The following is a 12,509-nucleotide window of genomic DNA, read 5'->3' on the forward strand; positions in this document are numbered from 1 at the left end:
CCTCTCCTTAATTCACATGCAAAAAATGATGTGTCATCTTATCCAGCATGATGCATTGGCACAACCCATGAATAGACTGTTAAGTGGCAAATTACCTGGAAATACAATGCTGGAAAGGAGACAAACTGAGATTACGACTGACTTCAGAAGATTCCCAATAAACCAGTGAAATTAGCACTAAAATGAGGTATTAGTACTAACAACTGCATTTCAGCAGTCTTTTCCCACAGGTTTCCCATTCTGAGAGTCAGGAAGGGTAAAGAAGATAGCAGGAGTTCAGTCACCATGGCTGGGGGGATCCCTGTGCACTGTTGGGTGGCCTATGCAGTTGGAACACAATGCTCTGGAACAGGCTTTTATGCCAAATCCAATTCCCAGCAGTACAAAAAGCATTCTTCTCAAAGCAGCTTTGGGAGGATGAGGAAATCTAATCCTAGAGGGAACCCCGGTGCCCATGTACAATAGAAATCCCACCCACAGCAAAACAATTTTCTGGATGCACATCAAAGAATATACCCTCTTCAGAGTGAACACTAAATACGCCCGAATCACAACTGTGTCAATATTGGCACTAGGAAACGAAACCTGACTTCTAAAACTGATGCTGGGAAAGACTCCAGGTAACAGAAACTTCATGAGAGCACTAGTGCAATGTTCCCTGTGCTTCAGATGATGGTAATATAGGTATAAAGGTATAAACCTTTGCAAAATACAATGTTAGGGGATGAAAATATCCTGGGGTTTTGCAGGACAGATTAGAAGTTTAAGGAGCTCTTGTTTTAAGACACATTCAGTTTACAGTTATGTAATTCAATGCATAAATGAAAAAGACAAACTTTCTGCAAACAGTCCTCAACAGGATTTCAAGTTCCCAATTAAATCTTGCTCCATAATCAAATGCTTGTATTTGAAGTGAAAACTGTTAGGAGTGGGTAAGAAATATCCGAAGCTTTCCTTCTTAATCCTAAATGCAGTGACTTGCTTAAGTAAAATTGCCACACGACCTTGTCTCAAACCGAATTCTCTTCATTCACAAGTTTCTCAGACTCTGAGAGAGTTTGAGTTTCGGTTTTCTTTTTTTCCTTCCCTAAATAAACACAATGCAGTGTTCATTATCTGTCTCTGCCTGACCATTCTCAGTACTCCATTCCTGGGGTCCTTCTACAACAGACGTAACACTTTGAAGTATATCTATTAACCATTCTGAACACTGACTATGCTAAGGGCTGCCACAAAGAAATTTTAAAGAGACTGGCTATTCCATCACCAGATCACAGTCAGTGAACAGGGCAGGCAGGCAGGCAAGCACACTGAGCAGTCTGCAGGGAGGTGCCTCGCTCAGCCTTTTCCCTGCTGCTTGACTCAGCTCAGCCACTTCAGAGAGGAAGCTGAACATAAAATATGCCACCATCCCTTGTGCTCCCAACTGCTGCAGCAGCCCAGCTAATTCCTGAAATGCCAGATGTGCTCAGAACTGATAACCTGTACATCCCAGCATGTCACTTGGGGCCCAGGAGAACAAGAAGGACAAGGCAGAGGCTGGGGGAGATAGGATCCACCCACCCACACACACACAAATGCCTCTCCCTTTACACAGCTCTAAATAAAATTAAGCCACTCATGTCCTTTCCACTGCCAGCTTAGCTCAAGCATGGTAGATTTCCAATTCAGCTCATTCACCTCACTTTGATCCATGCTACACATGCTGCATTCTATTCATATCTACAACCATCACTGACAGCAGCAGAAAAAGCATAAATCCAACAATAAAACACTTTTCAGAGCGAGAATCTAATGGGAACTACAGATTTAGAGGTTTTTTTCTTTAATTTTTTCTTTACATTTTATTAGCCTGATATTAACATGGTGGAGCACAATTTTATTTTCTCTTGCAGCACATAAGAAACCAACACACAGAACACACCCAAACCAAGTAACTTTAAGTTTTAGATGGTCATTAGGTTTACTCCTGGCCTTGCCCCTGGATCTTTCTTGACCTTTCAATTAAACCAAGCAAAGCATCTCCTTAGAACCACAGCTTTTAAGTAAACAGATAAAAACATGGAAATCTCACAAAACACTTAGTGTAACAAAATAATGACACAGCAACAAGACAGATGGAAAGTATTTAAGAAAACGCCAAAAACCAGTTTTTTTCAGTATTTCTCCTCATCGGTTCTGTCATAGTTTATTTACAAATGATTAGTCTAAATTACAGGTTATGCAGTTTCCCTTTAGACCATTACAAGATTGCTGTATCATGGCTTTTAAACAATCTGAAAAAAGGGTCTTGGGGCAGAAAACAAGGTAGGGAGGAAGGGAAGGATGCCTGTGCACATGCGTCAAGGTATGCATATTTGGAATGCCAAGAGACAAGGGATGTTTGCATACATTCATACAAAGAACTGCATTACATACATATCCTACACGCATAAATAGAAAGTAACTGGAAATCTCATAGAACAGCTGCTTTTGTATCATTGTGACACATCCAAAGAACTAACCCCGATATGCCACTGGGTAAACATAACCCTCAAAAGAGATACAGTTTGCGTCAAGAGAATTCTAGTCCTGGTTTGTAAAGACTCAATCCAGAATTGCATTTTTGGAAGCTAATTCAGAAGAGGTTTTGGACTTACCAACAGGTCTTATGTCTTCAAGAGAGAAAAGGGGGAATTTTAGCTGAAGAAAACTTCCAAACATGACACTCCCACCATGTATTAAGTTTAAAAACAAGACTACTACTACTATGCTTACCACAAACACTGAAGCACTCAGACTTCACAGCTTTAAAGAGTAATAAAAAACCTTTACAGATCAAGCCACAGTTCAGGGCCAAGTCTCATTGCCGTAGGATTTCTGGCTTACAAAAGCAATTTTGAATTAAAAAAAAATTAGCCATGGGCACTGTTGTTTTATCCAGCACATACCCTGCACCAGGAATTGGTCACATTTAATGGCAACTAATGATTCATTATTACATCTCAGAAATAAAAACGGATGTGAGGAAACACATGGAGCAACATCAAAACCACCTCATCACCTAACTACCTTGATAAAGGGACTACACACTTAGTACAGACATTGCCAGATAAATGTTTATGAAACTAAAGCATTGTTTGCACTCTCTAAATGACAGGAAGATTGTTTGATCCCGAGCATCGTAAGGTGAGTGGACCCTCTACATACACAATGAAATTTGTAGCCAGTTTGTGGGAATTCTGTCTAGGCTTTAACTTCAGTAGAGTCTGTTTACGTATTTCCTGGCCTAACAGGATTTGTCTTGCCCATCTACAAGATGCAAATAAGAAGCAAAGATAGCATTATGCTGCTGCTCGTTTGGATGGAGTTTTCTATGAGTTTTCTTTCATGAAAGCTTGCAAAGTAACAGGCAGAGCCTCTCACAAACCCAGGTGTCACTAGCAGTCTAGTCAGCAAGCAGTACAACTTGTAAAATTAGCTTATTCATTCACATGTTCACTGCCTCAGTGAATCCGGCCTGACCTTACAGAGGTTAGGACCTTTGTTTTGAAAATGCAAACTTATAAAAACCATCCCAAATTAGTGATCCATAGAGTTTTATTACCCTGAACTACTTCAAATCAAACTAAAAACCATGTTAACGTTTCCATCAGTTGGGAGATACATAACCCGTTTATTTAGGTGCACCTCAGTCAGAACGGACACAGAACAGCCCCTCCTTCCTGCATCAGCTCTTCAGACTCTTTTTCAGCTCTGAGTTTATCCACCTGCAGGCTGAAGGAGTCATCTAGTGGCCACAAACAATTCCTGCAGTCTCACCAGCTTCTGGAGTCCGGCTGCCAGGGCAAGACAAGGTTTTTTACCCCTTAAAGCACACTCAGCACTGACAAGGGTCCACTGCAGGTCCAGTATCTGAACCGTGACATGGTCCTTGCAACCTCGTTCATAATGTTCCCTGGTCATGTTCCTTAGCGTGCCTTAGATGTTAGTTTCCCAGCCCATGTCAAGGCCAAAATCAAGTCCTCTCCTTAAACATGCCTGGGAGTAGACACGGCTGTGCTGTTTCTAACCCTTATGCAGCTGCCTCTCTTCCTCTTCAGGGGTGGGCAAACCTTTTCTGAGTAATGTCACTACCCCTGGAAAGCATCAGTTCAAGTGACATGGATTAAACTGCTAAGCAGCAGCATGGCAAGCCAAGGGATCCTCCTTGGCCCACATCCCTCCTCTACCACAGACCCGCTGAGTAGGCTTGGACAAAGCACAGGGGTATTTAGGTAAGGTCTCTCACTCATGGAAGAACCATCTGCCTAACAACATGCAAAAGACAGAACCACAATATATTAAGCAGGTATCTGACATATGAGTTAAAATAACACTTTGATAAACAGTATTAACATCTATAAAAATCTTACTAAGCGTCATAAATATTTGTAATGCACTATCAGTTCTCTATACAACCCCTCCAGCCAGGTAAGCTCCAGAAATTTAAGCGATATAATTTTATATGAAAGCATCAAATATTCATTCTTCAAAAGAATGGCCATTTCAACTATATAAGAAAGTGAAAAATTGGTACTGATTTTTCCTATCAACACCTTAGTTTTAAAACAAACTCAGATCCATTTTTTTTACTCTGTGTTAATCTGTGTTACCTGTTGAGTGACTGAACTGCAGGCACCGGAACACACCTTAGGCAAGATTGTCTAAAGCGTTTCTTTTTGTTCCTGGAAATCAGTTTGCTGCCACACTAATGCCAGACTCTGGAAGAACATGTTTCTATTCTTCTTTCCCAGCGTAGAGACTGCTATTTGCATATATTTTTAGATGTTTGCACTGTTGATCAGAGGTGAATCTAATACGGTGAGTGTCAGGTGTTAACCATCACACACACAAAACTTCCACACCATTTTATAATAATGCCCCCTTACACCCCACCATGCGGTTTAACATCTATAACTCAATCCCAGCAGCAGCAGCTTCCCCACCCCATCCCCAAAACAAGGAACTATAGGTTCTCCAAACCTTTCAAGGAAGCCAAAAGACTTCCTTAAATTCATGCTTAACCTCCCTGTGATTCAGATATTCTACCTACCTCAGTCACAAAGGTGCCACCTAGCTTTTTCCATCAATCCTATACATCAGTTGGGTAAAGCAAGTGAAAAATGCTATAAAAGTGCAAATTATCACTCTAGTACAGTTAAGGAGGCCCAACATATTTCAAGCTGCAGTTGAAGGTGGAAAACAGCGGTACCACAACTACACCAAGACATGAAAGAAAGAAAAATGACCCTTGTAAGCCGTAATGTCAGAATTAAGTACAGAGAAGATTCCTTCAAAATGGTGAGGGCACGAGCAGCAGCTAAGTGATGTTTAAAGCTAGTATTCAGCTCAGCCACCCTCTGATCCCAGCGGACAACACCTCCACCTTCCTTCACATGTCTAACTAATTAAGTATTGGTCAGATTCGCCCTATGTGGAGGACCTGCACAAAGACTGACTCTAAATCACAAGTATTTCTCCAAGATGAGGGACACCTTATCCTTTTAGGTCAGTAAATCACCAAGAGCTGTTTCTTGCTACTCCCTCCACAGCGGTCCAGTCGCAGAGGTGTCTGCAAGTGAGAAAACAGTTCTGCAGTGCTCAAGATGTTTGTACAGGCACTCCCCAGATCTATTTCTCTAGTTCTTAAACAGGCCTAATTTGTATTGTCAATAAAAATAGTATTTTGCAGCCTTAACTGGCCAGAATCATATGAAAGGCAAGGCCACTCTTAAGATTTTATTTAACATTGACTTTATTTAAATCTTTATTTAAATACAAATTTAACTCACGCTAATTTTGGTTTTTTTATCTATGTATTTTAAAAATAAGATACTCTGGTAACAGCAATGAAAGAGAGGGTTCACTACTGGCCTAAAATAGCATGCCAAAAAATGTCACCAATGAAATGAGTAGCACACAGTAGCAGAGGTCTACTCATGTCTACTGTGTTAGGCCAAGCCACATTGCACTGTCTCACACCATGTTTTCAGAGAACAGCAAGAGTGAATGAGCATCAGGAATGGCCACCAAAGCTCATTTTGTCCTGTTACTACAGCGAAGATGCACGAAGTTTTCCTATGCCATACATATTCGTATGTACACATACATATGTAAGTATCTATACATACTTTTCTGCAGGCACATGCAAGATAAAAGTGAACACCACACAGTAGGCCTGTTTTGCAAAGGTGCCGTGCAGAAAAAAAAATCAGTGGCAGACTTAAAAACACGAGAAATTGCAAAATATCACAGCCACTCTAAACCCCTCTCTCTGCGCATTAAAATTAAAATGAGAAGCTCCTTCTGAACCTTCTATTGCCTCTTAATATGCAGATCAGCCAAAGCATGGTACTTCGTACAACACATGTACTTTGTTAGTGCTGCAAATACCTAGGTTGGCATACTCCCGTTTGATAAATGGTTTATGATATTGACCAGGCTTCTATCACCTCAAAAGAGAGCCATAATATGCCTTTTCTAGAGGTCTTACCACAGACTACCTGGGAACTTTGGTTAGCTGGGTAGCTGCCTGCCCCCTTGCTCCCCCACCAGGTTTGACAAAGGGAGCACATTATGCTCCTTAACCATCTTCAAGAGATGGCACAATGTTCAATTAATTATTTCTAGGTATAAATCAAGGAGGCTGACCATCTTGAAACAAACACATTACTGACTGAAGCCTAAGCGTCTCCACAGCCTCTATTTGCACCTTAATTACTCAGCAGAAATGTGCTAAAGAGTTATCAGTCAACTGAAGATGCCTTTCTCTAAGGACCTGCAGGACAAGCTGAAATACCTCTTAGAACTGCCAATAGCAAAGGATTTATCTGCTTTTATGTGCATTTGTCAACTCATACTGCAGAAAATTTAGAACAAGCAACAGTGTAAAACTGATGATAATATTTAGAATATATTTGCTTCTTATGAAAGCTCACCCGGAAAGTACCTATTTTTCCTCTGCTTAACCACCACCTCAACACATCAATTTGGATCCCTTGTCTCACTAGAGGTCCACCAGAAAGCAGATGTCAGTACCTGCAGCAAACATTTCGAGGTGCAAATTCAGAATTCACAGAGCAGGGACTCAAGTCAGACATTTGGTGAAAGCCCAGCATTTGATTCAGAAAAGCTCTACCAGAGTCTTATTCCTGGTAATTTATTCAATTATTTATTAAATAAACCATGAGAACTGCTGCAGATGGGAAGGCCTCAGTTGTGTTGTTAGAATATACCACAGGTTTTTTCAAATGGGGCCTGGCTAGCTGCCTGCCTTTTCGGAGCCTTGAAGCGAGAAGGAAATACCTGAATTCTAGTAACTCTTTACTGCTCCTGACTAGCAAGAACCTGCTTCTTGAGTGAGTTCCACCAAAATTCTTCTTACTGAGATTTTGTCAATGCACAATAGGCCCATGTGGAACTTGCCTGCCTCTTTACCCAAAGAACTTCCAGGTGTTTACACACCTGACTGCTACTTACAAGTTACTCCATATATTAACAAGCCTCAAGGGGCAGCATCAGTTACAAAAAGAAAGTAATTTAGTCAAGTACAGAACACTTACAGCTACATTACTACAATTTTAAATTTAAAAACAACCCCATACATTCTTGTAGATAGCTGAGAACAGGAAAACTCAAATTATTTTGATTTCTAAAGACAGTTTAACTTTTTAATTAGTTTGGGAAAAAAGTATTTTGTTTGAACATCTGCATAAAGATAACCCTTTAATTTGAAAGTATTTTAACTTCCTGAAAAAAGCATTTTACTGTACAGTACTGAACTAACAGATAAAAAGGGAGGAATACATTTTGAGTAGCTTTCCCCTGCAGCACGATCCTGCTCATCTTCAGCTGAAATGCACAGGTTTTTCTGGCAGCACCTTCTGTGACTGCTTTTGAAAAAAGAAGTACCCTGTTAAGTATTACAAAAGCCATGCCCTTCCATACTCAAGTTCTACATCTGAAGAATCTCAGATGCTGCCAGGGTTTCAGCTCAGGCTAGCTGGCCATCAGGGAAGACGGTCCCAAAGCAGCACATGACCCCAGCTCCCTGCAAAGTCCCTCCGCTGCTGTGACCGTGCCTCCTGGCAAGGTTCTTCCAGCATTATCCCACACAGAAGTCCAAGGAGAATGATCCAAGCTGCTGCTGTTACACCACATCCATGAGGAGGGTGGACATTGCACTGTTAGAAGGTGCTGCAGCAGGGGCAGCACCCCCTGTGTCTTCACCAGCAGAAGCTGTGAACTCCCAGAGCCACGGTCATGGCCCAGCTGCATCAATTCTCGAGGTCCCTCATACTCTGCCATAACTTGGCTACCAAAGAAAGCATTATTTTTGTGGTTTACTCTTAATAAGTACCTTCTCCATTTACAGCAAAAGAGAGAATTTTATTTTTCCCTCTAAAAGATACAATCAAACCAAGTTGCCGAATTTTATCATTTTTTGTCATGTTTGTGTTTCTAGGTAGTTGCTTCAGTTCTTTTGGCTTTATAAAAGCTGTGCAAGCTTGATAGGGACATTCAAGTAAGTTTTCTTTCTCCTCCTGAAACTATCATTCCTCTTGTCACTCTCCCACAAATACGATTTTTGTTTTGCATAAAGTTTTCATTAAACAGTATAATTTTGTAGCTTAAGGTACTCTAAAATATTACTCAAAAATCTGAAGACTGAATATGCCACATTTTTCTACGGCTTTCAGTTTATTTTCACAGGGCAAAGGAAGGAGCAGAGGTGACATTTTCAACTCTAAACTCTAACATCTGAGCAATTTCCAAGCAAAGTAAACACTGATCCTTTTATCCCTTGTCAATATCCACCAGCATGGATTTCTGTACTTGCATGAAGTCTCAGAGAAGGTAACAAGGCTCCAAACAAAATGCACAGGTCTACATTAGCAAATCTCAGAACAGGAACTTTACCTTGGGATGTAACATTCAACCTCCCTATCCAAAACACAGCCCCAGTGAATGCATGCTGAATACCTGCTGTTGGTTTTGCCAGCACCTGACACATGACAAAAGCTTGAAAACTGCTAACAATAACTTCCTGAACTCCACAAATCTCACACAAGCAACTAAAATCGCCCTGCTAGTTAAAAAAAAACAAACAAAAAAATTTAGAATATTGGCCAGAGAAACGTACTCTTCTTACAGGCCACTGGAAGAGAAGCTATCATCTCTTTCTCAGGTAGTCCACCACTAGTGAAAATCTCAAGAGTAACTGATGAAATTAACACTTTACAGCACCAACTCCAGACTTAAAAACTGAACTGGCACCTTGAATCTGTAGCAAACTGGCATTCTGCACAGTGATAGAGCTATCTTGCTAAAATCACCTATCAACACACTCACTGAAAGCCCCATGCAATTTTTAAGAACAGCCTGCCGTGTAACATGTTGTGCTGGGTCCTGTGGAAGCAAGCTATGCAAGGAAAGGGGATCTACTTCAGAAAGTATCACAGGAGAAAGATATAAGCAGCATTATAATTAAGACATGTTATCTTCAGCATCAGTAACTAACTGATGCTATCTGCTCTGGAAACTATCTAGACTGCAAAACCATGTACAAAAGATACATAGAAGTCCCTAGCAGAAGAAATAGACAGCAGTGCTCTGTTTCTGGAGGTACATCCTCCTCCTCTTGCACTTTACTTAGCCTGCCCTCAAGGCTCTAGCTTGACAAGCAGTAAGCATAGGTCAGCTCTGAAACCAAAAGGAGTCCTGTCCCCTGTCCTGCTTCTACTATGCACTCCTGGACCCCTTTTTAGAGCTGTTCAGTTCGTAAGTCTGATTCACAACACATTAGATGATCTACCCAGTCATGGTCAGTCCTATCTTTAGGCAGAAAGAGTTAAGCTAATAATAACAATTTCGCTATGATCATTCTTCCAGTCCTGCTCATTATACAGCAAAAACACTAGTGTGGCCCCATAAGGTAAGATGCAAGTGTCTGAGGCTTGGACTGTTTCTTCTAGTAACAGTGCTGCCATTTAAATATGGTGATTCACTGTTACTTCTGTCAATTAAGTTTTATTCCACTTCTTAGTCAGGGAGCTGTCATTCAAATAATGTCTGTATCTCCTATCTACGATGAAGACACGACAACATTACCCATGTTGAAGGTGAAAAAAAATACTCTGGGACCCGTACCCTTCATTCTTCTCTTCATGCCTACAAATAAAGAGCACTTACTAGTACCCTTGTGATCTCGCCAGTGAAGAAGTATCCAGCTTTCAGACACAACTTCTCATCCCCTTTTGGTGGACTCCAAAATACACTAACAAATTTCTACAAGTTAAGAGAAAACCAGGTTGCCAAAATATGACAAGAAGCTGCGAATGCTTTGACTCCAGCTGTCAGTGAAGGAGGAAAATCAGTTGTAAGAACCAAATGTAGAGCCACTGGTAGGAACCCTTTATTGATACAGGTTGGATTTTTTACAGCAGCCTCCTATCAATTATAACTGAAATGTTGAAAATAGGTACAAACGGAATAAAATAGCACAGAAGTCCAACAGCTGTTGGGCTTAAACGCTTCACGTCATGCCCAGGTACTTAGTGCTACAGAGTTTCTTTACTGGCAGAATGCAAGCGAGAAGGCAGTAACTTTGGCAAATAAGGGTTGATACTTGGGCCCACATAGGAAATACATTTGCATCTACAGCACAAGCACATTTACCACACATTCCTTGTGAAGACACTAGCATGTAGAATTATCTTTACATTATACACACTGAAGCAAACAGGCTTGTGTTGTCTCTTTAACACACTGATAAAATGCGCACAGCACATAAAATTTATTTAGCTACTGTTTTATCCCTCAGAATAATGACATAACACAGGGTTAATTTCTTGAGCACAAGTCTATACCAAGAAGTAGATTTAGCAGCAATGAATTTAGAGATTGCATAGAGGCAAAACCACGCAGGGTAGTATACCCAGCACATGAAAATAAATACAAAAGACGCAAGGCCACACATGACTGGAAGTTTTATTATTACTTCCTATACAATGCTCCTCCACCAATACTCAAGTGGAAGCTACAGACTGGGCTATAAAAGTGGTTTGTTGTTTTTATTTTGGCCTTACACCTTTACTTCAAAGCTGTTCAATGGCAAGCAATAAGTGTGAGCCAAGCATACAACACCCTTATGACTTCTGCTTGCCCTGAAACTTACAAGAATCACAGAAGCATAAAATCACAGAATGGTTGGGGTTGGAAGGGATCTGGAAGATCATCTGGCTTCAACCCCCCACCTTCAACCAGACTATGTTCCTCAGAGCCCCATCTCACCTGCTCTTGAACACCTCCAGGGATGGAGGGTCTACAACATCTCAGGGCAACCTGTTCCAGTGCCTCAACACCCTCACAGAGAAGCATTTCTTCCTAATACCTAATCTAAACCTACCCTTCTTCACCTTAAGGCCATGCTCCCTTGTTCTATCACTACATGCCCTTGTGAAAAGCCCGTCTCCAGCCTTCTTGAGAGCCCCCTTAAAGTACAAGAAGGCTGCTGGAAAGAAGCAAAGCCAAATTCCACCAAGGAAAAATGGGAAGTCAGTCATAACCAAAAATATAACCAGAAATCAACCCCCAATTTCTAATTTACTGTACCTCTCTCATCTTTCACCAAAATGCATCAAACTTTAAAGTAAGTGTTTCTCCAGAACTTCTTTCAGCAAAGCTACTGGAGAACTTCACTGTAAGAAGTACTACAAGGCTCTACATCTTTCATTTAATAGAACTATCAGTAAATTAAACTTGTCAGCACAGAAAACAGCTACTCACTACACACTCTTGTGTGGATCAAGAGCACAAGCAATTCTGGTTAGGCCTCACATGATCCTGATCAAGATCTTTGATTTGTTTCTACTGTCCCCTGTTACCTGGGCAGTAGCTCAGACCTGCAGCAGTGCCCTGTAGCTGCAGTGGCAGCTTCCAATGCCAGGCTGGCCCACCACAGCTGCGTGTTTGAGTGGCTTCCCATGAAGAGTCCTCTGCAAAATCACTCAGGCCATCACAGGCAGAGCAAACAAAGCTGTCCCATTAATCTGACTGTTAACAGGCAGTAATAAAAAGACACCATAAGCAGAATATGACAACACAAAGTATTTGTATAACCTACCACCAGTTACGGATTAGCAATTTCAGAACTCCATTAGAGGGAATACGGAGAATGGTGCTCATCTGTTTAAAAAGCTGAAAATTGATTAATGAACCTGTGATATTTACATTCTTCAGTCCATAAAGAAAAATAATTAATAAACCCCAATGCAACAATGTAAGAAGGCACCTTTCCATAGAAGTTGCCCATTTGTTTCAACTGAGATTATTCCAAACACTGTTTTCTCTCAACCAACCTGGCTTCCTTTTTGAGGGATGCTTGGTATAAAGAGTACTTTTTCCTTTTCATGTCTATAATTTTATTTCCATGTTTTAACATCACATCATTCCCTCAAATACATCACACTGATGTAGATCCACAACTA

General features: G+C 40.9%; 1 protein-coding gene across 21 annotated transcripts in view; it reads right to left on the bottom strand.

The window, feature by feature from the left end:
* Nucleotides 1-12,509, bottom strand: part of BBX (BBX high mobility group box domain containing) — a 153,158-nt gene that overhangs the window by 105,806 nt on the left and 34,843 nt on the right. The window lies entirely within an intron of this gene.

Source organism: Corvus moneduloides, chromosome 2 (genome assembly GCF_009650955.1).
Source record: "Corvus moneduloides isolate bCorMon1 chromosome 2, bCorMon1.pri, whole genome shotgun sequence".
In the NCBI taxonomy this organism is placed as follows: Eukaryota; Metazoa; Chordata; class Aves; order Passeriformes; family Corvidae; genus Corvus; species Corvus moneduloides.